The sequence below is a fragment of the Lichenostomus cassidix genome, chromosome 10, assembly GCF_008360975.1.
Source record: "Lichenostomus cassidix isolate B80296 chromosome 10, HeHo_3.0, whole genome shotgun sequence".
Taxonomy (NCBI): domain Eukaryota; kingdom Metazoa; phylum Chordata; class Aves; order Passeriformes; family Meliphagidae; genus Lichenostomus; species Lichenostomus cassidix.
The window spans coordinates 9,282,404-9,308,784 of record NC_139491.1 but is presented as its reverse complement, the minus strand read 5'-3'; the positions used below and the strand labels follow the sequence as shown (position 1 = coordinate 9,308,784).

The 26,381-nt window shown below is 38.5% G+C and overlaps 1 protein-coding gene across 1 annotated transcript in view; it reads right to left on the bottom strand.

Annotated features, from left to right (window-relative positions):
• BNC1 (basonuclin zinc finger protein 1) overlaps window positions 1–26,381 on the bottom strand; it is a 74,714-nt gene that overhangs the window by 47,531 nt on the left and 802 nt on the right. The gene's annotated exons all lie outside the window — the stretch shown is intronic.

Genomic DNA, 26,381 nt, shown 5'->3' with positions numbered 1-26,381 from the left:
TAAGTTTTAGCACAGTCCTTGCACTTAGCAAATTAATCAATTCATTGTTATGGTTACAATTAAATACAAGTGCCAAGACATACAGCAAGAATGTTACATTTTGCTCCATTACCTCACAATTACACATGCAGTGTCACTTCACAAACACTCATTTCTCAACCTGTGCAACTGAGTAAGAAAAAGAAGCATGCATTCATTGTTAATAGCATGTAGTATTGTACATCTAAATTTACACACATGACTATCTATGAACAACTGTATGTATCCCAGCTTTTCCTGGTCTAAAATACCTTACCTTGACAATCTTAAAGCATACATGAAAAGAAGGATCTCCCTGTCAAATAATGGAGGTTCCAAGTCTGAGTGTAAAACCAAAAAAACTAGAAGCCAGGTCAGGAACACTGGAAACAGGAAATGTAAAACAACTCCATATTTGTTTTCAGAGAAAAAAAGTGCAATTCCACTTCTTTTATTACAGGTAAGAAGCACTCCTGGCACAATGGATTATATCTTTATGACTTACTACAATTATCTCAAAGAGAATTACTGCTGAATATAAGAAGCATGGTGGTTGTATGTCTGTACATTCTTGTGTAAGCTGCTAAATGCTGACTGGCAAGAAATACTGATTCATTAGAACAAATTCGCTGTGCCATAAACTGGTGCGGGGGAAAACGGCAATGACTACTACATGCACAGATTGCCATAAGTGCAAGTCTCTGCAGCATTTCTAAAGATCAGACAGTTCTACCCGCCTGGCTGCAGAGTGGACAAGACAGGCAAGTGGCACTCGGGTCTGACTGACGAGTGCTGTCCTGTCAGGCTTTGCCTCAGCACGTCTCCACCTGCATCCCCTCCTCGGTTCACTCTGGCCTACAGCCTTTGCAGAGACCTATCTGCAACTGCCAGACTTTATAACTGCCGAATGACACTTCCTATCAGCAGCTACTTAATGAAAGAGGCTTTCCAAGAGAAGGATCAAGTGTCAGCCAGTTTTGTCCTTCTTCTCTTCTGGAAAACCTTACAGGTCCAAATGAGAGCCTATTTAGTTGCCCTGCCACAGGATTCTACCACAGAACTTTAAATATGGCCCAGTTTCATTACAGGGCTGTTCTCGCTTCAGCTGGAATGGATTTGCTGGGGGAAAGTGCAACAGCCTTTCCTCCTACCCCACAGCACTGCTGAGGGCACTGCTTGTGTTTTGGCTCACGTGGAAAAGTTGCAGCTACGTAGCCCTGCATCCAGCCCTGCTCTTCTGAGCCTCATCCCACTCCTTCATCAACAGAGTTCGTGAATCAGAAACACGTTTGGGAAAGATCCCAAGTGTGTAACGACTTCTCAAAAAAACCCAAGCAGATTGTGCTTCACTATCTGAACAGTGAAGAACAGCTTTATTCTGCTCTCATTTCAAGTATTCAGTATTTTGAGCTAAATTTAGCTTCAGAATTTTATTTGCATTGAGAAACAAACCCCGTATTTACTATGTTAGATGATGCCCTTCTGCTTACATACGTACTTTTATACAAGCAATAACATCATTCACTTTTTATCTCCAATAGGCTTTGAAAGAAAGAAAAAATAAATCACAAAATGAACAAATGCACGCTGGTGCAATCTACTGAAACATACACTGAAATGAACTACCTGTAACAGCAGTAAAGAGATAAAAAAGGCATGAAAACAACACTGAACAGGTAAAATTAAACCTTTGGTTTTAGCCAGGTATGACTGTCAGAGCACTGAAGAAGCTTGTTAGTTAGTTGGCAGGATTTGAAATATTATTTTCTGATTATGTTGATAGCTGGTATTCACTGAATGATTTGAGGATATCTTAGAATCCTGTGAAATTTTAAGTCCTCCATAAAAATATCTGGGAGGAAGTCTTGCAGGCTGTCTACCATTGACTCAGCTACTTGGTGACCAGCTGCTTTGCTGTGGTAGCAGTAAACTGCAAAGTCCTGTACTTACAGAACACTAAACACCAAACCTTTGCTCAGTACAGAAACAACACACTCAGCAACTATTTATTTGCTGTATTGTCTCTCTGGGAAAAGCCCTGCAACTTTCTCATAGCCTGCCTAGCAAAAGCTCTGAATAGATTTCCTTCTACATGACACATGGGAACCTACTGTTTTCTCAGAAAAGAGCCATAACTTGTAATCTTTGCCCACGTTTGTACATCCAGACATTGGGCTGGGGCTTGGCAGTGGTCAGTATGCAAAATGCTCCCACACACCTAACCTCAGAGGGAAAATTCATAGAGAATCCACTCGGTGTAGCCAGCAGAGGCAAAGCACAGCTGTCTGCAGCCATCTGAACGTCTCAGCCTTGGTCATCTTGATCTTTTTAATGACCCCGCATATCAGCGGAACACAGGCATCTGTTCAAAAGAACCTCGCAGCTCCTGACAGAGCAGAGCACACATCAAAGCCGAGTGGGTCAGATTCTGCCCTCACCAGATACATTAATTCAGAATAACTCAAATGAAATCAACAGAATTACCAGTCATTAACACTACAGTAACCGAGAACTAAATTTGCATGGTTGTCTTTGCGCTGTAACTTACACAGATGTGCTAGTTTTTGTACTTCAAAATAGCTATATGCTTTTTAGCCTAAGTATTTTTCATTTTCCTCAGGCAAAATAAAGGGTAGTTTCTAAAGAAGGCAAGAGCCTGACTATATTTCTATGAGAACTTTTTGTTGCTGGCAATACTGAAATGGCAGCAAATGCAACAGATCTGTAACACATCTCAGGGTACAAAGAGTTAATCTCTTTTCTTACAGATCATCTGTATCAGTCCAGATGCTTGGTTGGAAGGAAATATAACCCAAGTGCCTGGTCTAGTACAGCAGACTAAAGAATAAAAATATTTTTATGTACTGTGCTTATAAAATATTCTATTTGCTGTGTAGTACCAGTTCTGTTTAGAACCTTCCTTCAAAGATTTTCTTTTCATATTGAGAAAAATAGATCCATACAGTCCTTGTTAAAAAACACCTCTGCCTAAATGTCTGACCTCCACTGTGAAAACCGATCCTTTGCTGTTGGTCTGCATCTTTATTGTGCCTTCAAACTCAAACATTAAAATAAAACCAAGACAATAGAAATCACAGTAAAGTGCCACTTAAAGTCAATGTAAAGTTTATAATCCTTTGCAGTCCATTCTTCTATTATGCTGATGACAAGTTAATTTGGCTGATAAAAGGGAAACAAAAAGCAAGGAAGTAATCCTGTTTTACAGAATATTATTCAAACAATAATAACTTCCTTTGCATAACACTTATTTCATTCCATCATTACTACTATTATTACTACTATCTTAAGCTATGACAGATTGTGAAGGGTCAGAGATAATTTTTATCAATCAGCCTCCCTTTGTCTTTGGCAGGTTTAATCATGTCACTTGGAATGTAGCATGAGGGGCCTGATGAAATTGGAAAAGCATGTGAAGATAAAAATCACTCTCAGATGAATTCAGACACTTCCTGCCACTCTGCAGATGCCACAGTGCTGCAAGCCACCCTCCCAGGAGAGATGATTCACCTGGAAGGAGGGCCAGGCTCTGCCAGATGTGTAGGAGGCTGCCTGAGACCCACATGCTAACACTGTCTCAATTGTATGAAGCATATGCTTTCAGTCAAGGGTGAAAAATGCAGGCACCAGCACATGCCAAAAGTCTTTCAAGCATGGCCCACCAGTCAGCCTGAAGCTTAATGCACTGATCCATCGAGTCAGCAGATGTGTGTCACCACAGTACAAGTTGAAGCTGGTTAAAGCTATAAAAGAGTGAAGTGACCTAATCCAGACATTCAAATCTCACAAAGAAAACCATATTGTTGTCACTTTGGGGGCCTTAATGTGGGACTTTAAGCACAAACACTGAAAGCCTTCTTGGAGTAAAAAGGTATGTTGCTGTGAAAACATAAATCCCAACCCTAAGCTACACTTGTACTGATTTCAAGTTGATCTGATAAAAGCATAGCACTGCTTTCCTTTTTAGTACTGCAGTACATACAAAAAAGAACATCTGCAGAATTTTATTGCTAGAGCCATAAATGCTCCTTATCCGCTTGGTTTGAGGCAGAAGTCCAAAAATACCTTGATAGAAAGTTTATTTGCAGAGTACCACTACGTACTTGGTAGAGCCAGTGAGTTCTACAGCATATTCTTCCACTCCTGGCTAAGTGCTGTCAGTGTCAGCTAGGAGTCCAGCTGTGGAACCTGGCTCCATAATGCCTGGGAACTCCTCCCTCCTTTCCATTTAATAATCATTTAGAGGGTACAGTATTTCCCGACACACTCAACGTCAAAGCACACTTTACAATGAAAATATTCACCTTGTTCACATGCAGAAAGATTTGTTTAAAGAAACCAGATCTCCCTAGCACTCAAAGATCAACCCAACACTGGACGTGTGCAAACCCACTTTACTGTCAACACAGTTGCTTCAAACAGCTTGTTCAGAGGTGGGTGATAAGATGTAGTTCTCACTGGGCAAACACAATTAGGCAGACAAAGATTTTTCTTGAAGTCTTTTCTGTCTATCATCTGCAATCCACTCTACAGATCTTTCTTAAGTATTCCTGCCTGTAACAGCCAGGTCTTTGGAAGAATACTGATGTTTCACAATGACCTCATTGTGCTTTGACATAGCTTTCCTGAGCTGTGGCCTGTGGCAAACACACACCTGCTCTATTTATGCCCAAGAGGCCGAAAAAAAAAAACCAAACCAACCCAACTTCAAATAATATTCAAGTTCAAACAACAAGCAGGGTTCTTCTGCCTTAAGAAAAGTCCATCCTGCAATCCACTTTGCAAAACATGATAGCTGGTCATTTAAAAGTTAACTCTTAGGAACCACCATAGATAAGAGCTGAGAAAACTCATGCCAGCTTAAACAGAGAAACACACAGAGTGCATCTGAACTTTTGTCATGTCCCCTCTCCCTGTCTCTATCTACAAGTATTGATTATTACTACTGATTCATAGCAGGGGCTCCCTGTAGCCTAAGATCAGGACTAAGCCTGAGACTGCACCAAGAATCAGACATCTGCACCATGACAAGAAGGTCGCAAGACCAAAATCTCTAAGTACAGGATGAAAAACAACAGAGACACAGGACACAGATGGCAGTGCCAGGAACAGATGCAAAAAGCAAGAAAATATGAACATAAACACACACACTTACTTGTGCCCCCTGTATTGATTCTATCCAGACAATGAAGGATGTTTTAAATGATATTTCTAAAACAAGGTTTTTAATTAATTGGGTTGGGTTTTGGGGTTCTTTCTTGTTCAGTTCTCTCCTGATTTTTTAAATTACCATGCTCCCCTGGAAGTTATACAGGGCTAAAAAAGACTTCTGGCAACTACCCTTATACCAAATACCTTCTGCATGTCAGCTATGCAATACTTTGCATCATCCATAGTCTTCATTAGCAAGTTTGCCCTTTCACCTCAATAGCACCCATCTGACATTTCCACAGCTTCAGAGGCTTTTCTTCCCTCCACCAAAGCATGTTTTGGAGTGGTTTCAGGGCAAATTCTTTGATTCTGGTGCTGGAGCATTAAAAAAAAAAAAAAAAAAATAGGAGAGAACAGTTGAATGTTCCAAGAGAAAATGAGTAAGACGAAAGTAGAGCTCCAGAACTATGATTTTTCACAACTCCTTTTCTCACATCTTTTGTGAAAAAAGAAAAATTGCTGAATGGTACTTTCCCTACTCATAAGCTTTTATTCCTCAGAGGAATAAATAATATGCTGTGTCTCCTATGGAAGGGTAACTAGAGACCAATAAAGGAATGAAAGTGAAGGGTCCTCAGGACATCCCCAGTGGTGCTTGAAGGTTTTCTCTTTGGCTGTCACGGTAAGACTGGATCCTGCAGGAGCCAAAATAACAGTATCAACACTTGTGCAACCTAACAAAAGTGTAAACAGAGACAGGAAAGAAAAGATATCAGTGAAACAACAGAACATAAAGAAATAGCAGGTATCAAGTTCAGTTTCTTACAGTCTAAGATGAAATATACCTTTGCACTACCTAAAAACCATTGAAAGCTCACATGATAGCATTTGTTTTCATGGTTTATATAAAACCATACATGCTGCCTCATATAAACCATATGAAACCATATTAAAACCCCATATAAAACAGTATTAAAAAACCCCACATAAAACCATATAAAGCCATGTAAAACCATATGCTACCTCAGTATTAGGTAAAGTTAACTTATTCTTTGTTCATAAGATATTCATCATGTTTCCCTACTATGTGCTGTAGAAGCATTCACTGCTCATTTCTTTTTTGGGACTGATATGGAGAGAATAAACTAGAGCTCTTTGGGCTTTACCACTTCTTCCCCCCCAAGTGAGTGGACAGGAGTGAGCTCCACAGATATACTCCTGTGACCCTGCTATCAGCTCCTGAAGAACTTAAGAAATTCTGCAGAACAACAAAAGCGTATTGATTGAGATATGTTCATGCCTTCTTTTTTTTTTTTTTTGCAGAAATAACTGTTATTAAAGAGTTAAGCCACTGTATGTGTGGGCGAACCGCTTTTTGTAATTGCTATCTATCTACAGATCTTGAGAGAGATGTTGATCTTCTGAAATGAAGGGTGCAGACGCAAGTCTTTTTAAACCAATAAAAATACCAACATTTAAGTGGGGTTTTTCTACCATAGATCCTTTGTATGCAAATCACTCAGATCAGTTAGATAGAAAATTAAAGACTTCTCCTTGGACAAAACATTGTCATTTGAACTTGGGAAAATACATGGCTGCCAACAGAAATCTAAACTTTATCTGACAAAGTTCTCCACTTTCCCATCACAATCTCACTATATGGTTTTTATTTGCAGTGTACACATAGTAATATAAAAAAAAAAAGGCTGTAATTTTCCTACTTTTTCACAATAAACCATCCTCTAGCACTCTATATGTTACATCCTCCACCAAAATCCTCTAGCTTTGCACTGCAAGAAATCTCTCTCCATAAGAAAAATAAAAAAAACTTCCAAAACTTGTCCCTCTCACATCCCCGTCAAAACATGGCGATGTGTGTGCACAACTCTACAATTATTTCAGAGGGCTCTGAAATATCCCAAATAAATATTTTTAAGGGCCTGTCCTACTTGTGGATGTAAAACAGTATTTCTACATTGCAATGGAATAGCTATGTCAAATAGAAGAAAGAAGTCAAATACTGAAATCTAGACCCAAGTGCTGCTAGCATTGGAACCTCTTGCAGTGTTTTGTTTTCCAGAGCTTTCCTTCTGTAACACCATATTCAATTCAACTTTAGTGTAATACATACACACTCTATAGCTTACATTTAGTGTGACCACACATTTTCCGGTCTTTGGGCTTGATCCTGCCAAATGTTTTCTTTCATGAGTAAACTCTTCTCACAAAAGATGTATCATGGAGGTCTGCACTCACATTGAGAAAGATAGTTCTGAGGATGGAATTAGAGCACGAGTGCCAAGCAAACAACTGGTGGGATTACTCCTGCAAAATAGCTCCTGGCCCATGGACTCCACATAATGTTGGCTCATGCCAAAACTGCAGAGCAGTGCATGGGGCAGAGTGCTGACTCACACAGTAAGATTTCACAGAGCTCTGCAGACCTTTCTGCAGGTACCAGTTGAAGCCTGGAAGCAGTAAAGTCACATTTGCATTGAGTCTTCCTCATAGGGTTTAAGCCAGGACAAAACTATGCAAAGGTAGCAATGCCACTTCCCCAAAGCAAATCAGCCCCAAACTGGTTCAGGCAGTGCCAAATATCAAGGAGCAGTATATTGGTATTCAAATTTAGATTTTATCTATGTATAACTGTGCAGAATTTTGTAACTTTGCTGTAAGTGGTCCTTCTACACGCCAGAACATAAAATAGATTTGGTATCTTTGGATTACAGACTGGTGCCTGCAGCTTGCAATTCCAGAGTTTGCTTTGAAGCTTCAGCTTTTTCCCTTGCAGTGGTTTGACAATGGTCATGATTCAGCATATTCAACAAGCTTAGATCAAGATGGCTTTTCCTTTATCATTTGGGACTGAAGGAAAACACCAAGGATGTTTTTTAGCCCTTTCTGTCACATTAATGGACTGGTTAGATTTTACAGCCCTTGCACTCTTCAGAGGACACAAACTAGTTCCTGTTCCTTCCTTGTACCCCAAGAGGAGTGTTACAATCAGTAATAAATACATTTCATATTTCATCCCACCAGAACTATGAAAGTAGACAGAAGATGGAGCAACACTTGTGCTTCCCAGGAATGTCGGACAGTATTCAAACAACACTCAGCAGAAGCACCCTGAGGTGCTTTGCTCCATATTGCTCCCAGCACCAGACAGGCCCCAAAATTAACTGTGATCCATTATTTCATTGAACCTGACCATGAGGTCAGTGGGAGTTTTCAGGACCAGCCTTCCTACATTTGTGTAAGGAAATATTTCCTTTTCTTTAATATTTCTTATCTATCCTACCTGTACACATAACATTTGTAACAGATTCAATCAATTAAAGTATTTCTCTTAAAACCCACATTAACTCACTGACTGGTATCTACTAATTTTCCAAATACTTTCCATGTTACTCTTTAGATTTAGTGTGTGTTACTCTTTAGATTTTTTTATTCCTGCACAACGATCAGGATGTGCCTTGTAGTTTTCTGACAATAATTCACTCCACAAAGGCCACACTCGCTCCAAATGTGATTAATGACAACTTGATTTGTGTGCAAACAGTCTAGAACAGACTATTGGATTCTTTCACTTCCAACAGTCAAAACTGCAAAGAAGATGAACATACTGCGTATTTCAGAAAGAACCATTTATGCCACAGCACATAAGTTACATTCACTCCTATGAAGGAAGCTGTGATCTCACAGGGTTATTTTAGGGGAATCTTTGACACTTTTGAATGCTAGGGCTGCACTTAGGCTTAATATATGGTCTAGTATTTCTAATAAATTATTTGCCTCCTTATACAGATACTGCTCCCTGTAAATGTCAAGACTGCATTGTGGGCAACAAGCAACTGTCCTACTGCCTTAGACAAGCTCTCCTAACTAGAAAGAATTTATGGAAGGAAACAATTCAGAGAGCAGATAATGGTTTTGGGGCTTTTACAGTGGTCTTAGGGATCAGTGTTTCAGTTTTACTTGCATTTCACTTAAGTCTTTGCAATGTCCTTCATGACCCAAGTGCAAACTGAGTCCTCACAGTTATGCTGGTCCCACAGCCAAGTAAGCTATCCCAGCTTTGATAGAAAAGTCATTTTTTCCTCACATGCTATGATGAGGTACAAGTTTTGAAGTCAAAGCATTATTAGAGAGATGCCAAAATTGACTTCACTCCCCGCTGAATGCCAACCCTCCAGGTACATTCAGCAACTGCTATAACTAAATGCAACTGGCCATAGTTGGCATGCTCTGATACTACATTTGTTCAAACAGATATTCCACGTAGACTGATGCCAGAACTCACGCGTGTTCCAACAGCGAAGGCTGTGAAACATCAGGTTGTGACAGCTGGCTTTAAAATAAAAACTGTCCAATGAAATATATGAAAACATAAACAAGAGGACCCTTGTTAGCCCAGGGAATTCAGTCATTTTCTCAAGGCTAGTTTTAAGTTTACTACGTTTATCCAGTGTATACCTTTAATGCATACATAGTTCCACCTACTTATAAAGTGAACTGAGTACAAATTGAGGAGTACCTTCTGTGCAGAGAAATAAAAGATAGCATCTCTCAGCTTTCTCACTACTTTAATCACTGTACCCGGCAGAAGGCAAGTAAGAGGTCATCAAAATACTGTGGCAGTGCTCTGTTTTCATGTTGCAAATCCAGAATCAGGAACTTCAAGGTCAAAGTATTCACTGTATTTCTGCTATTCTCACAGATACCTCCCTGCACAAACCAGAGAAAGTGCAAGACATGTAGTCATCTACAATTTTAGAACTACAAGACACTAAGACAGTAATGAAGACCAGCAATTTCTAGAAATAATTCACCTGCAGACAACCTAGGGTGCAACTGCTCCTCTGATGCAGAGGGATCCACGAGTCCAGTTGCTTTCACTCTATAAACCTCTTCTAATCAGAAAAAGGCAGATAAGTGGAAAATTCCTGCAAGAGCAATCATGACTACAGTTAGGAAAACCATGACACTCTTACAAGGCTCTTTAGGAAAAAGGGCTCCAGTTTTCCAAGGATCTCATTTCAGCCTGTGACATTACTACTCATGGTCCTTCCATGGAATACCTACAAACCATTTTTTCATTTTGCAGTACCTTCCTTGGTATTTAATAAGTCAGAATCACTTTAAAAGTAAGGCTCTAATTTCCATTAGATACCAAAATTACTTTTAAATTTTTCTCTGTAACTTAATATTTCCTGTGCACCTTGTAAACTACTGAGTGCTGCAAAAATCCCCAAACAGGATCTTCCCCTGGGGTGTAAAAGACCAAAGGAAAAAACCCACCAAATATCCTTTCCTCTTAGAATGAATAATAATTGCAAAAGGACACGCTTAGGCTTATGAAGAACAGTAGATTCAAGGGATAATTTTATATAAATTACAGTCTTTTCATTTTTTTTCTCTAAAGGTGGAGCTCCTCTAGCAAGGAGGGTGATCATTAAAGGACGAATTGAGAGACAACTCTGCATAACTATTTTTTCTGTCTTATAAGCCCTTTAGTACTCATTTTTCCAGTCCTGAAATGCCTATTTGATCTTTTTTTCATGTGACATGCAAGAGTGCTTTTTCTTGCCTTACAGCATCATTCTAAATAAACCACCAAGCACCATTTGATTCTTCACCTTAAACAAGAAACATCTGCATCTCAGACTTCTTCAGCCCACAAAAAACCCCCTCATTACACAGTATCCTGCTAAACTTGATCCAGAGAAATAGATAAAAGTCATTATCTCCTGTCTGTCCCATGCCAGTTATCACTATTTCTGTACTGTCATCTCCTCCACTTACATTCTGAAAACAAATAGCTATTTTAGGAGTATTGTCTTTTTTTTTTTTTAATAAGGGTAAGTCACAAAACTCTCAGTCTGAAGCATATAAATGGTTTAGATTTTTGGAAGAAAACAAAATGACTGCGTCCTAGCAAACAGTTTACTGAATGAATTGATCTAAAATGATGATCTCAGTAAGTGTTAAAATTTCTTTAAATACATATCTTACCAGATTGCAAGCTGTATTTTGTATACACATTCAAGTATTACACCTATTATCCTGTAGGTACAGCAACAGTCTACTGGAAAAGACACAGACTATGGTTAGAAGTGAAAAAATGCCTTCACAGAGAGAAATGCACCTGCAGCTCTTACTGTATTAGGGGGATGAATAGAGTAAATGGTCAGGATTGGCTTATCCACTTCACAGGCTTAAAGGCAAATGTTTTCTGTTTGGTCCAAGTCCACAACAGGTATTTTCAATGGCAAAGTGAACTGCTCTGGACCTGTTGTAGGAGGGACTCAGGCAGGCTGGGGCTAAGCTGCCCTTCCCTTTTGGGTCCTAAAGTCACCTGGAAAGGCACACAGCAGAGGATGGATGCAGTATTCCCTGAGCAAAGAGAGCTGTCTACAGAGCCCCTTTTACATCTGCAAAAGATTTAGTCCTTGTCTGAAAAACCTCCACTGCAATAAAGCATAGGATACGGCAATTCATATCCCTGATTTACATCAATACAGCTTTGATGACAATGGAGATACTTGGGCTTCAAAACAGAGTGCTTTGATACAAGACCTCGACTAGAAGAAGTAACACAGACTTAATGTGTATTTTATGCTCTACTGTACAGCGCATTCACTAAACAGAAAACTTAGAACGCCTTGCTCAAAAATGGTTTTTCTAACTTTGTAGTACCAATTAGACCGTAAAAATGCACTTATGAGAGATGTTACAAACTGTAATAATTTTGCAGACAATGTTTGTCAATATATATTTTAGAACAGCCAGTATTTTTACAAATATTTAAATTACATCAGGCATCACACAGTCCTCATATTTTATCCTTTAAACTGTGCAGGCATGGCATGCTTTTGTCATTGTTACAGCAGAGCGAGTCTGGTATTTCAGATCAAACATGGTATGTAGTCCAGATGTGTTAGCTGTCACTGTGTGAGTAAACATTCCTGATGGACAGTGTGTTAACAACAGATTATTACTCATGATGTTGCATGATGGTTACAAAAAGTTAGCCTGAATGTCAGAGATAACACCAGTGAGAACTGCTGGTGGAAGTGATGCAGACTGGTATGTTTACAGTCATTGCTGTCATGTGCTACCCCCATTTACTTTTCAAGGGAGAACCAAATATGATTTGAACAACTCCCCAAGGGGACTGTGGTGGAAATATGGAGCTATTTGATCTGAGGGGCAGGACTCTTACTGAATAACTATCAAGAATGCTTTGCAACGCAGTATTAAATTCATAATTGTGCAGTTAAACTATCAGATACATGAAGGTATGCCTGAAGTGCTAAGCACATTAATTTATATTGTCATTTATGTGCCCTATTAAGGGGATACTTGCAGGGTGTCTTAGATTAACAGATGTTGAATGACAAGATGTTTATCAGTCCCTACAACAAAGGGAGTACAAGCAATACTATCTGCAATTTAAGTTTCTCTTTGCATAGGCAGGCCTCACTCTGTGCCAGAAGAAACTCTTCCAAGACAGGGTCACCACTTATCTTCTGTAAACACTCACCCATCAGCTTCCCTTCTGTCACAGGGAGAAGGGCTGTCCAACTGCTAACATGGTACTGTGCCTTTGTGCCCCAGCACATCTCTGGAAAACCAGGATGGAGCGATGGGACACGGCATACAGATCTGCAAATTCCAGCGACTGTGCAGTGGCACCTTCTGCCGTGCACATCCAGCCCAAAGAAAACCAGCTCTGCTAGACCTGTGCTGGCTTCACGTGGGGCCAGGCTTGGGAGGGTCTGCACCCTGCTCCTCACACTGAACCAGTGGCAGCAGAAGCTTTGCTGGCAGTGGCAAAGGAGGTTTATAGTGACAGAAGAGCAAGGCAAAGGTCAGCAATCCAGGCAAGGTGTGAAAGGTGTGTTTTCTCTTGGTTGGTTAGACCTCAGCTAATTGAAAGCTGTTAACAGTGATCCCTAAATTGTCCTCACAGCCATGACTTCTGGCTGTTGAGCTGAACACAAGCCATTTCAAAGTACTTTTTCTTCCCCCCACTTGTTAAAATATGACTGTTTTGATACTCTGCTCCACTTGTCACTCCTGGCAACTGAAAATAACAGGCAGCATAATGTGCAATTATGTGCCTGCCAAGGACCTGGAGTCCCAAGGCTAGATGTGTTACACCATAGAGAATTACAGGTGATTATATAAAGAATTGCACATTCATATGCTAACAAGTATCATGAGACATGCATGAGAAGATGACACTGGTCTATTTTCCTCACACAAAACTGTCACCATACAATGCAAAATCTGACTGGCAGGTTACTGTGTCCTTGGGACCACCCAGCAGCTCAGGCCACTTAGATCTGGTGTAAGATAGCAGAGCATTTTTATTTTTCTTCAAGAACCCACAGAAAGGATAAGTTATGCATAAAATGTGGTTAAGGAAGCTGCTCCACTTTTTATTTTTTATCGAAAAGATGTTTTCTAGTACAAAATGTGACAGGAAATTTCAAGACACTTTCAGTATTATTGTATACAAAAAACCCCCAAAACATATCAAACATACCCTGCTATTCCACCTGAGAGAACACAAGCTTCCTGCACATTGCAAACACACTTTTAAAAATTTTTATGCCACTCTGTCACCTAAGGCTAATCTGCACAATATCAATGCCTCCAACTGAATCACACTGCTTTATGCCAATTGTAGATAGTCCATCCTCAATGCAACAAATTGTAATGCTCAGATTTCTCTAAAATTGTAGAAAACTGCAGGAAGCAAAGTCCACTGCCTAGCATATTAGGACTTAATTTTATTCTTAAAAATGGCAGCAATGTATGCTTCTGGTTATGGAGGTGTGCCAGTAGTGCTACAATTAGGGCTGTGCTGTCACTTCAATTATAAACCTGATTTTTTTAGGGTTTACTAAAACTTCAGATTAAAAGGAAAAGCTTGCTCCAGGCTGAAATGTTTTGTATAAGTTCTCAGCCAGGGGATAACTTGTTTCCAACATTCTAAAAAAATTAATCAGGTGCTTCAAATGTTAGAATTTAAATGTGCTTGAAGAGGCAAAATACTAAAAAAGAACATTAAATTATGAATTCTCAGTGCAGAGCGAGTTGCTTCCCAGTTCCTATCAGAAATACTATGCAGAAGCATGGCTGCAGATTAAGCAAGTGAAGAAGAGGAATACAGAGAACAATGTCCCAAATGTTTGGGGGTGGTTTTGTATTGTTTGGGTTTTTTTATGTTGTTGTGGGATTTTTTTTTCCCTTTTAAACAATCAGCTGGGACTGGCTTGATCAAAGAGACTGACCTATGCAATTTTCAGGATGGAGGAGCAAACCACCTTTTCAGAAATGCAAAATAGAGCAAGGACCACAAGGACAACACAGGCTTTCCTCACTGGAGTGAGAGATGAGGCCCAGGTGTGACAGTTTTCACACATGTACACTGTATTCCATGGTATTGGCACTGAGTGTCAACACCCCTCAGACTAAGCTAAAACCAAAAATAACGTTGTGGAAGATGCACAAAGCTGAGTGTGGGCTGCAAAATTCAAGTGAGCAGGCAGATTTACAGTGACAAGATTATCTTGCCATGACTATCTGAAAAGGCTCTATCTGAATAATACAGTTCTTTAAAACCATCCCAGTTAAATTTGCATCCCCACTCCTGACTGCAGTGAGGGCACAGTGTCCCAGGCTGAAGGCCATTAGTTAAACAGAGAAATGGTATCACACATTGCATAGTCATGGTTTCTCCATGCTGCCTTTGCTCTCTTCTACAAACACTTCTTACAGAGAAGGGATATCTTTTGCCCTGAAAATTTATTCCTTGATCTCTCATGCTGGCAGGCTGGTGACACTGACACCTCTTTGCTATTGAAAGCACTATAAAACACATCCATGCAATACAAACAGACCCTTGTTTCTGCATCTCCTGCAGTTTAGAAAGTTCCAGGTCCCACACATTCATTTTTGCCAAATTGGCAGTTGCTAGGAAGCAAAAGAAAAATGCTGGCAATGGTTCTGTGGAACTGGGGAACACGCAGGCAGTTTTCCTGCAGCACAGGAAAACAGACAGGAATTCTCAAATGACTTCTCAAGCTTGAGACATCCAAGGATGTCTACTAACAAGAAAAGCAAAGTAACTTCAAGGGGATGATGGGAATGAGCTAAACAATAATAATGCAGCTTTTGTAATGAATTTAAATTGGACACTTTGATTTACTTACCTACTGTAGTTAGAGTGTCTATAGAGGCAGAGAAGTTACTTAAATACTAGCAGCCTGCACATCTACACCGCACAGCAGAAATAAGTTTTTAAATAGCAAGTTGTCAGCCTGAGCTGAAATACAAAGAAATAAATTGCAACCGATAACTTAAATCAAAGACTCCCTTAATACAAGGGAAAGTTTAGAACTGTTCAGAAACTAAACTAATGCTGCGCTGCTTCCACACAGTAATTTCTCTTTTACAGAGAGGAAAGTGGGACCAAGAAGAGACTGTTAGAAACCTGCAAGGTTAAAGGTATACCAATAAATGGAGAGGTCAAAAGCCTATTTTTACAGAGCACCAAGCCTAGCTATTTATTGCTTTGTACTTTTGGGAGAGGGGGTTATAAAAAAAAAAATCTGATACCAAGACACAAGATCAAGCAACTGTATCGACTGCTTTTCTGAAATATTCTTCTCATACAATAATGAAAAATTGCATGGGCAACTGCACTGGGGAGCAAATGAAGTGCAATGGGACTCTGCCCATTGAAGCTCATTGCAGTGTATCACAGAGGTGAACTGTTGTAATTTAAAATATAGGGCTTAAACATAGAGTAATTTTTTCTAAGTCCACATTACACATGCTGTACATAATATACTTTTATCTTTGATCACACCATACAGTAATTGATTATATCCAGCCCTCTACCAGCAGGAGCCTTTATTCCAGCAGCATGATTCGTGCAGGAAGGTCCATCAGGGCTCTCAAAAGCAACCATAAGCTTCACACTCTGCAACAGCTGAGATTTTGCTCAGGGTGTTTAAGGATCTGCAGAATTATTTTTCCCCCCGCTCCACTTCCTCCACTGTGCTCATTTATAGTAAAATAGGGAAAATGCTGTTGGCAAGAAAATATAAGAATGATTTCCTTCTCTTGCTACTTTGATGATTCCCCTCAGGGAACACAGAACAAAGAAAATCAACACTGGCGGTAGTGGGGAAGATCCAAAAGTCTTTTAGGGCAAAGGACACAGGTTGTGAAACAGCTCCCTTCTTCTGGATCTACTCAATACAATTCAATCGTCAACTCCATGCACCTTCTTTTATGTTGCTACAGTGTCTGTTGTCTCATGCAATGGCACCACACAACCTCTACTTCTGACAGACAATGCAGGAGAAAATAAAGAATAACTCCCCACTCTCCCCCAAGTAGAGAGTTAACTACAGAAGACAATTAGGTGAAATTTCTTCCTTCAACAAATACCAGTATTTTCCTCAAATTCAGGGATGTTTGCAGAAATTCACAATGAATTTATGTCTTTAGTGAAACTCTACATTTTAACGCTGCAAACATTGAGTATCTTCCTTAATCCAGGCTTAAACTGACAAAGTAAACACAAGTAATACAGGTCATGCTGCAAAAAGCAGCAAATATCTGAAGTGCATGTTGTTTTCTTGTTCTTGACTAGAAGACACTGTCTAACACATAACACATGGCAAGCTCATCAGGAAAGCAGAGTGATTCATGGGACCTCCAATCTCACAGTTCTGCATTTGGCACACTTTAGGAAAACCAAGGCCTGGAAGTTTGGGAAGACTGCCTGCTGGAGTTTCAGCTCTGGGACTTGTATACAGAAACACTGTACCTCAGCTGACTTCTGAAACCTGTGATTATTTACTAGAAACACTACACACCACAAGTCCCTTCCAAAAATATAAGAAAAAATTGGTTTGGTAATTGTCAGCTTTTTAATTTTGAGCACCAACACCACCACCACAACTCTCAATCAACCAGTGGCACCTGGAAAGGCCAGGCTGAGGCGGATTACGCTGCACAGTTCCTGATTATTTTTGGTTCTCAGTGAGATACCCTGATGTAATTTAACCTAGGTCTTCATAAGGTCAAAAATGGGCAAAATATTTCTTACCAATTTTCAAAAACCAAAAGATGCCTGATCCAAGAGTTTTCACAAGTTTTGAGAAAAAGCACATCTAACTAAAAAGCAGATCGATACAACAGTGTTGAGTCAGACACCCCTCTTAATTGAAAGTGCTATAAATGCAGAATGAATAATTTAACTGGGAAACTCATGCCCTCATGTCTGTTTGTGTGCGTGCACAAATACACAAGCATGTTTACACACATCAAAAATGAGTCCAAGACATAGGGCTACTTAACAAACAAAAGAATATTCATGTTTTGGCAAAATACTACTTTGCTTTTACTGGCATGTAAGCCCAGGCTGCACTAGGCATATTTTAGCAATAATGATCAAAGCAAAGGCTTTCCCTGAAGATTAATGACTGGCTAAGAGGATAGTTTGAGGTCTGTTTACCCCAGCTGGTCCTTAATTCCCAGGAAAAGCATCTGCAAGGCTTATTATTGCTATAAACTTAAGATGGAGGGAGGGGTTATGCTGTTTCAAATGATACGTACAATGACTTTTTAGAGACTTAATGTCTTGCATATTAGCCAGAATGTTTAACCCATCTCTTAAAGAACTATTCATCTTGAAAGTAAATAACTTCAAACTTCCACAGCCGCACACTTCACGTAAGCACTGCAAACTCCTTTACAAGCAATTCATTACCCCCCCGCCCGCCTCTATGGCAAGCGAGGAAAGAGATATACAAGGATCATTTCCCTCTTCATTGAAATACAGCTACATCTGGGTGGAGAATGAAAGCTTTTTAACAGCAGGCAGAACTCCTATGCAATATTTAGCACAGAAAGCAAAGAATATCATCTTTACTTCAAACCGAGGAGGATTTAGCTACACAGAAAGCAACTGCTTGACTGAACAGAAGCTAATGTGTAATACTCTTGGAAAATATGCATGTGGTTTTTCAGACAGATTGTGAATCTCTTATCCACACTGCTGAACAGCTACTCAAAGGACTAATTTCCCTGATTTAATGGAGGAACAGTTCCAGTTTGAGTAAGTAGTTTCCAACCTGAATCTTATTTATCACAGTGGTTGCAAACGTCATGGCCCACCAGAAGATCCCAAAAGCCTGCACTTAAGGTTGAAATGTTATAGCTTGAAATGTTATTCCCTAAAACATGTGGAATTCTCAGTTACGATGAAGCTGCATCTTAAAATACAAAACCCCCAAAAAACAATGATAATATGCTCAGTTTAAATTCACAGCAAATTCTGGATTATTGATAGCAACTGGCCTAAGGAAGGTCTATGGATTTTCAGTTATTGTAATGTGGCAACTGACGGACAGCTTAGATTCAAATCTTGAAGGTGTTTCATTTCATTGTATATACGTTAGCAATCGTGTTTAGACTTGAAGTAGGCTATATACTATACTTTCCTGTATACTTTCCCACAGACGCACTCTAAACAACAACAAAACAAGTTGTTTTTAGCACCATTATGAAAAAAAAACCCTGAATGTTCCAAATTAAGCATGTGATTCAAACAGTCTCTTTATAAAGGATGAATAAACCAAACAGGATTAATTTCTTAAGACTCCAATGATCGAAAGCCTATTCACAACTAGCAAAAATATTCATGGTCTTGAATGGGATTTGCATAAGAAAAACCTGTGCTCTAAAAAAGTTTTACCTTTCCTTGCACAAATAAAGTGCTCTGCTAAGTAGAACAGGATTCAGAGAAGTGTGCAATAGTTTTGCAACTGAAAAACTCTTCTCAGCTTTCATCCTTCTGAACTTTCCATAGCTGTGTCAAGATAGGTAAATAGATTAAGAACCCCCAGTTTAGGTCTCTAGATTCTTCATTATCAGTTTGTAAGGCAGTGAGTAGACTAAGTTAAAAAAAAAATTCAGTGAAAGACAACATAAAAATATACTTTGCATTATCTGAAATAAAGCTCTTAAAAATGCATTAAACTTCCTCAAGTCGTGTACTCTCTTTGGAAATATGTGATTTTGAGAAGATCCAAAGACTTTTGGAAATGCAACTTCCAACGTGTTTGAATTTCCATGTGTGCCTAAATCCTTTCCTATAATTAAAAGGGCCTTTCAAACTTTGAGTCCATGGGGTTTCTGTACCTATTAGGAATGATTCTTCTCTCTATGACAACTTTTAGCTTGTTTCAACATACCTCCTAAATGAAGGCATCCATGAGTGGAAAAGCAGCTGATCTCATTTTTACAGGTAGGTGTGATGCAAAACAGCAGAGCAGCCTGGTTGTTAGACATCCATACCTATATTTACCAGAAAAACTCTTAGGACATTAAAAAGGGCAACTGACTGATCATGACAAGACATGAGTAACAACTTGTAAATGTCTAACACACAGTAGTGCCACTCATACACACAAGTGTGGAGACACCAAAGGAAGCTGTAGAACTCTGCTGGTACACAGTTTCTCAAACCTTTTACTTCCATGCAGACAGCAGGATAACAAAACTAAGGCTTTTGTTTCTGAAAAATGCCCATCTTTATGTTTTTATGAACATACTGTGCTAATGAGAGATGCTGGGTAGACTGACATTATTTATTAGCACATTGTTGTCTGACCTTACAGCTCATCACTTTGTTAATTTCCTGGTTTATGCATATATAATAAATCCATGTAGCTGCCCTTTTCCTTTTTTTTCATTTAGCCTTAGATAGAGGAACCCTTTTCTCTGGCTTCAAACTCCCTCCAGATATCCTGATTAGTCCAAATACACATTATTTTAAGAGAGAATATGGATGATATTGTGATCCTCTTTTTTTGGCTAGGTTTTTTTTTACTATTGGTATGCTGTTTTAGCAAAATCCTACTGGCTCCATATTCCACTATTCCAGACTTCTTCAGACAGTTACAGCAGATGTGCTTAGATGGTACTACCTGACAACACAAGAAGGCAAAGATAAGATTATACCAAGATCCCAACAATATAACTGAAATGAAATGACCTGGTAATCCAAACAAGATTCAGACAGCAAAGATATTTAGAAAGATAATCCACTGAGTAACACATATTTGATACCTAAGTCTTCACTGCCCCTCAGCTTCTATTGCATAAGGTGTATCACCAAGATCTGTGCAAAGTTAATATAAAGAAATGCCAAGACAGACTCCAGTGTATCAGAAAAGCAGCTCCTTCCTGCTTTGAAGCAGGTTAATGTGGAATCCCAACACAATTCCAGCTGCAGAACTTCTTAGGAAACATGATAATGTCAGCAACATTTCAAAACCCAATCCTACTCCAAAACCTCAGAAAATTCTGCAAATTTCTGAACACATTTGATAAAGCACGTCTAAAAACAGTAGTTTCACAGATATTCCTGAGTGTATAAACTGATCTGTAGCATTTTTCTCATACATCCATGTACATTAAGATGAAAACAACTACCCGGCTGTCAGTGTGAAGAATTGTCTCTGGCAAAAACCCAACCAATTTAAAATATTCCATTAACAGCACAACGCTACTTCTGTCCTTTAAAATAACTGCAAACTCCACAAATCAGATCAGAAGAAATCCCCCAACAACTGCAACAAAAAAACCCAGGAAAAAATCATATAAATATGGCTTTAAACAACATATTGCTTTATATATTACACATAGTATTTTAAAAACCTAATTGCATTTGTTCCTCAATAGAAATTTAGCACTGCTCTTGCTCCTCAGCATAAATACCCTTTATTCCTTTGGTCATCCACACCTGAATCCACCAAAATGCATTTCCCAATCTGGAACTTATTTATTATTAATTTCTGCATTAACGGGCTAAATTACAGCTTATTCAAGCATATAATTATTCAAGCATATAATGTAAACTCTTAGATATTTTTAAAGAAAGTTCTGCTTTAGAAACTGAATTATAGAGGGCAGTTTAATTCACTCTGAAAATACAGTACTTTTATTGACAATAATGAAATTATCATCCAACCAAATAATACATATATGTCCAAAAGAGTAGAACTTTACCCATGGGACTTCATATACATCATGCTGTATCAGAAAATGTTTTACATGCTAGATATGATTAGCTGATACTTGTAAGTTGATACTTAAGTATTAACTGCTTCTACAACTAAGACATCTATATTCTACCATCATGAAAACAAAGTACTATTCATCATTATGCTTTAAGAATGTGAAACAAGAAAAACAATTTTATGCAATAAACTCAGTTAACTTTTATTATATGGGGATACTTTGACAAAAAATTCACAGTACTCATTTTGATCCAACTATTGTTATTATAGAATATTTAATTGTGTCAGGATAGAGGTAAAGAATAAAATTGATTTTATTATTAAAAAAATGCATGTAAACTTATACTAAAATTTCGATTCTTACCGATATCAGATTAAAAAGATGTCAAACTCTGAACACAATATTCTTACATTTCAGCTCTATTAATTTATCAGCTTTTTATCAAAACTGTTTTTACTGGAGACAGTTAATTCTATACTTTTTTCCTCTGCTGTATCTGTTATAGTTGTTTGCAAATGAAGGACCAGAAAGTACATTTATTTCAATGTTATTTACAAGCACTTTCAGTGTGCTTCCAATGTAATATATCATCAGCACAGTCTTTGATTTAATCATTGCTGTCATTCATTTTTGTGCACTAACACATGTAGGAGTTCCAAACGCCAAAATATTCTTGCCTATTTTTTGTGCTACATACCAGATTTTGTAACCTGTGTCAAGCTACCTCCGATGCTTACAACTTGTGAACAGAGGCCAACAATGAGCCTCCCCAGACACTAAATCATAATCTTCATGTTTTTCGTATTTCACATTCTAGCCACAGTTTCAACATCCATACCCCGTGACATTAGGGAAGGATAAATCAAGGAGGATGACAGCTCCCTTGTAGAGACTGGTACGGCCCTGGGATCTGCCACACCCAACACCCACAGCTCCTGCCAGATGTCTCCAAGAGTTTTGCTATATTAACCCCTTCAGGAGTAACTGAGGGTTTTGTGCTGAACCTTTTTAAATAATTGCGCCTTTTTTTTTTTCTTTGTAGAAAGAGAGAAAAAATACAACACACTCTTCTTCCAGAAACTTTAACTAAAACAGACAGAGGGCTATCAGTGACAATTAGCAAATCAATCCTTGTATTTCCTTAAAGACACAAATTAAAAGTGAAGAGTTAGCATCAGACAACATTCCTTCTTTCACACCATGCTGTGGTTCCATGTCTAAAATGACACAGTAAAAATTTCTATTCAGTTTTATGTTCTTGTCTTTAGAGCCAGGACACTGCTTTACCTTCTTGGAATCGGAATGCCCATTAACTGCCCTTCAGCCAAACAGACTATTCAGGCCTTAAATCAACGGGATTTCTAATCCAGAAGCCGTATGGCAAACTCTACAACTCTTTCTCTGGGTCTGATCTGGCCCCAGGGACATAAATTTGCATGCAACTTCTAAGTTTGTGAATAGTCCCTGGGCTTAAAGTTGCACATGTGCTTAAGTACTTTGTTCAGTCTGGGTCTAAACCAGTTACTTTGAAATAAAAACAGAAGCCATGCAAAGAATAACATTGTTAAAAATATTTTTCCTCTGTAAATATCGTACAAAAGGGAAAAAATGCAACAAAATAAACATACTGATTCCTAGAAGCACATACTGACGTAACAGCAGTTAAACAGCAGCTAAAAAGCCATCAGCAAATATCAATGGTTGCCACTTCGCATAAAAGGGGAAAGTCAATTTTATTTAAAAATAATAACAATACTATATGTGAATTGTATCAAAGATTCTTTGTACACTATTGCAGGTAAAAGCATCTGTGGCTATAAACAGCAAGCAGATGGTCACAGCTCTTAGAGTAAGACTGGCCCCTATTCTTCACCAAGTTTGAGGATTTGGAAGCAGATATCTAGGCAATATCATTTGTTACTCTTGTGCAAAATGTGTTCACATTTCCAGTTCGTGTGTGGCTTTTCATAAAAAAAGTAAAGCAGTAAAAAATAACACAAGGCTAGAACTACCAACAAATGTACTTATGAATATTGTACTTCCTAAAACTACATCCAGTTTGCTTTCCAGCAGGTTAGGATTCAAGTTGAACATCAGTATTTAAAAGTTTAAAGAACACACTTTAGGTTTCCATCTGTGGAAAAAATCACACTGAAAGTAATAGAGTTATTGCAGCCCTTGTTTAAAACAAACATACAGTAATCATGGTTGGACTAGGGCAGAAAAAAATTAACATGCCTCCAACTATTTTTCATTTGGGGAACATGCCACTAATAATGTTAAAAACACTTGAAATAACTATCCACAGTTCACAAGAAACAAATTCAGATGCAGTTTTCAAATTTAAATAAATTGTTCATAAATATCTGCACTAATGGACTGAGGGTTTGTTCTCATTTACAAGCATTTCAAGACAGAGAATTCGGATTTCTTCTTGAGAAGGATTTTTTTTCCTCCAGTTTGTTCTTCATACACATGCTCAATGAGTTAAAGGGTTAAGTAACCATTATATTCTAAAGAGCAAACTGTTTGCCTTAGGGCCATCTCCTCCTTACTCCTGATGAATTGCCTGACACTTCATGTATCATATATTACTCTTCACTAGGAAGCAGCATTTGTTTCCAGTCATGGTGTAAGAACTGACTTTGGAAGTATGAAGCAACATGGGTTAGACCAAAAAAACTGAACTACCTCATCATCTACTAAATAGTCTATACTTAAATAGTGATGCATCTATTTATAAATATGTATGTACTTAAAAAAGGAACACAGAAGTATATATACAAAAATTCTATGCATACCAAGATGAATAAAAGGCCAACTGTGAGAATCAATATTCTGAGTGACAAGACACTTTTCTGGACTCGAACGAAAGAAATGCAAATGCAATTGAGGGCTTTGCACTAAAAGTGTTTGTTAGATGTAAGCTGAACACATGCACCCAAGCCCCTGGCCCAATTCCCTCTGTGATCTTAGAAAAACTTGTTTGTAAGACACCAGGGGATTCATGCGCAGCTCCTGCCAGTGCTTCACACCTCTGAATCATCAGTGCACCTTCCTCCCTCTCTTCTGTGTATGGGAAAATGAATGGTTCCTTACCACAGCGGTACAGCAAGGGTTAAGCCATAAACATTTATAAAGGAGTAGAGACTGCAGAAGCTCTGGACTGCAGGGTATGCAAGGACTGAACATAAATTTTAATCAAAATACTTCTATTAGCTGAAGGAAGTGGCCAGTGTAACAACAGGTAACAGAACAGAGAGGAGAATGAATGCCTTTACACACAACATATCAAAACATTCAGATGCTGCAGAAAAAGAAAAATAAAAGTTCCCCCTTCTCCAGGAAACAGAGGACAAAAAACATGCTTAGGTGACAGATTTGAAAGAAGATAGGAAGGACAAGAACAGATGGGGGCCAATGCAAAAGAGTAAAGAGCTCAGGAATGGAGATTTCTCAAACAAGTTGTCAGCAACCAGCTACAAAATCCATTTACAAAACAGAAGTCTGATCTCTCTCCAGTTATCCTTTTAATAGTCTGGTTTCTGTTACCAGTGAGATGAAGATCCAATGTGTGATGTTCTTTTGACAGGTTCTACCCTTTGAATCCTATCATATTGCCCATGAATGTAGCTCTTGTGAATTTCACTGCTGTGTTTTGCTTAAATGAAAAATAACATTAAAATACGTATTGAACTCCCCCCAAACAGGCTGCAAAGTTGAAACTTCCCATTAGAAATGCTAAACAACTTGGATGTACATGTGCACCACAATTCAGTTTTGTATCTTACAGTATGATTATCTGATTATCCCATTACAGAGGGCAAAAGACAAACCAAAGATCCTCAGTAATTAAGCATTATCCTTTTATGTGAGATGAGTGAACCATGTGCCTGGAAAGGTACATAATAAGAAATAATTACAAGACTTCCATAATTCAGAAGGTGACAGACTCAAGATTGTCCAGGCAAACACTGTTTCTAACTAGAGAACCTGGTTTTGAAGCCTTTTTCTTTTGCCTTTCCTCAAACAAAACTTTTCTGCATTAGCAAGATGGTCACGCATTTGGAATGGTCTGTGGCATTCACAAAATGCTCAAAACTTACATCCAGTCTTCTTTCCCACCTAAGAATTCCCTTCACTGAGGGCTTCTAAAGCTATCTTTGGCATCCTGACTTTGAACAATGGAGTTTTGTAATTTATCTGTCATAGGTTCTTGTCCAGCTGTAAGCTTGCACATATGGCTGTCAGACTGCTATGTTACCCCAAATCATTAAATCCTGTGCATGTTTGTATTTTTTGTTTGCTATCCCAACAGGAATTAATACCAGCACTTTTTATCTAATTATAAGGGTTTAAAAGAAACGGAAAGGATGAAAGAAACTAGACCAAGGACAGCCATCATATACACCAACAGCTGATTAAGTATCTTTTATCCACTCCTTTATTCACATAAAGGAGCTGGAGAAATGTCCCCCCCCCTTTTTTTAAATGGAAACTTCCAGCATCCCTGAAAGATTAAAAAAACACTCACTATTTCAAAACTGTCCTTCAAAGCAGACATACAGCAACTGAAGAAGTGTTCAACTGAAGCATCCATCAAATGAAATGGTATAATTAAGAGAATCTATTTCACAGATAAGCAGCTCAATTTTTGAGGGTAACACGTGCTACCCTCAATCTGGCCACAAGAAGAATTGTAGAGAATGTTCTAAGAGCAAACGTATTAAGATGTAAAGGAAAAAAATAAAAGGAAAAAATTAAAACATTTTTGCACATCCCTTACAGTTGCCTTTTTGGTTTGTAGAGATCTTTACCTGAGGAAAAAGTTACATTAACGTGTAAGTGATAAACATTATCAGAATGCTTGCTCTCAAGACCTCAAGCTTGTTCCAGCCTCTTGATAGTTGAAAAAGACACTCCCAAAACACAAGATGGTATGTTTCAATGGAGAAGGCAATCAACCTTAAAACGTTAACTCACAACACAACAATACATGGTTTGTGTAACTCATTGAAAAATCAAGCCTCAAAGCTAAATCTGAGACTCTACCCTAAAAAGTAGAATGAGTAAAATGA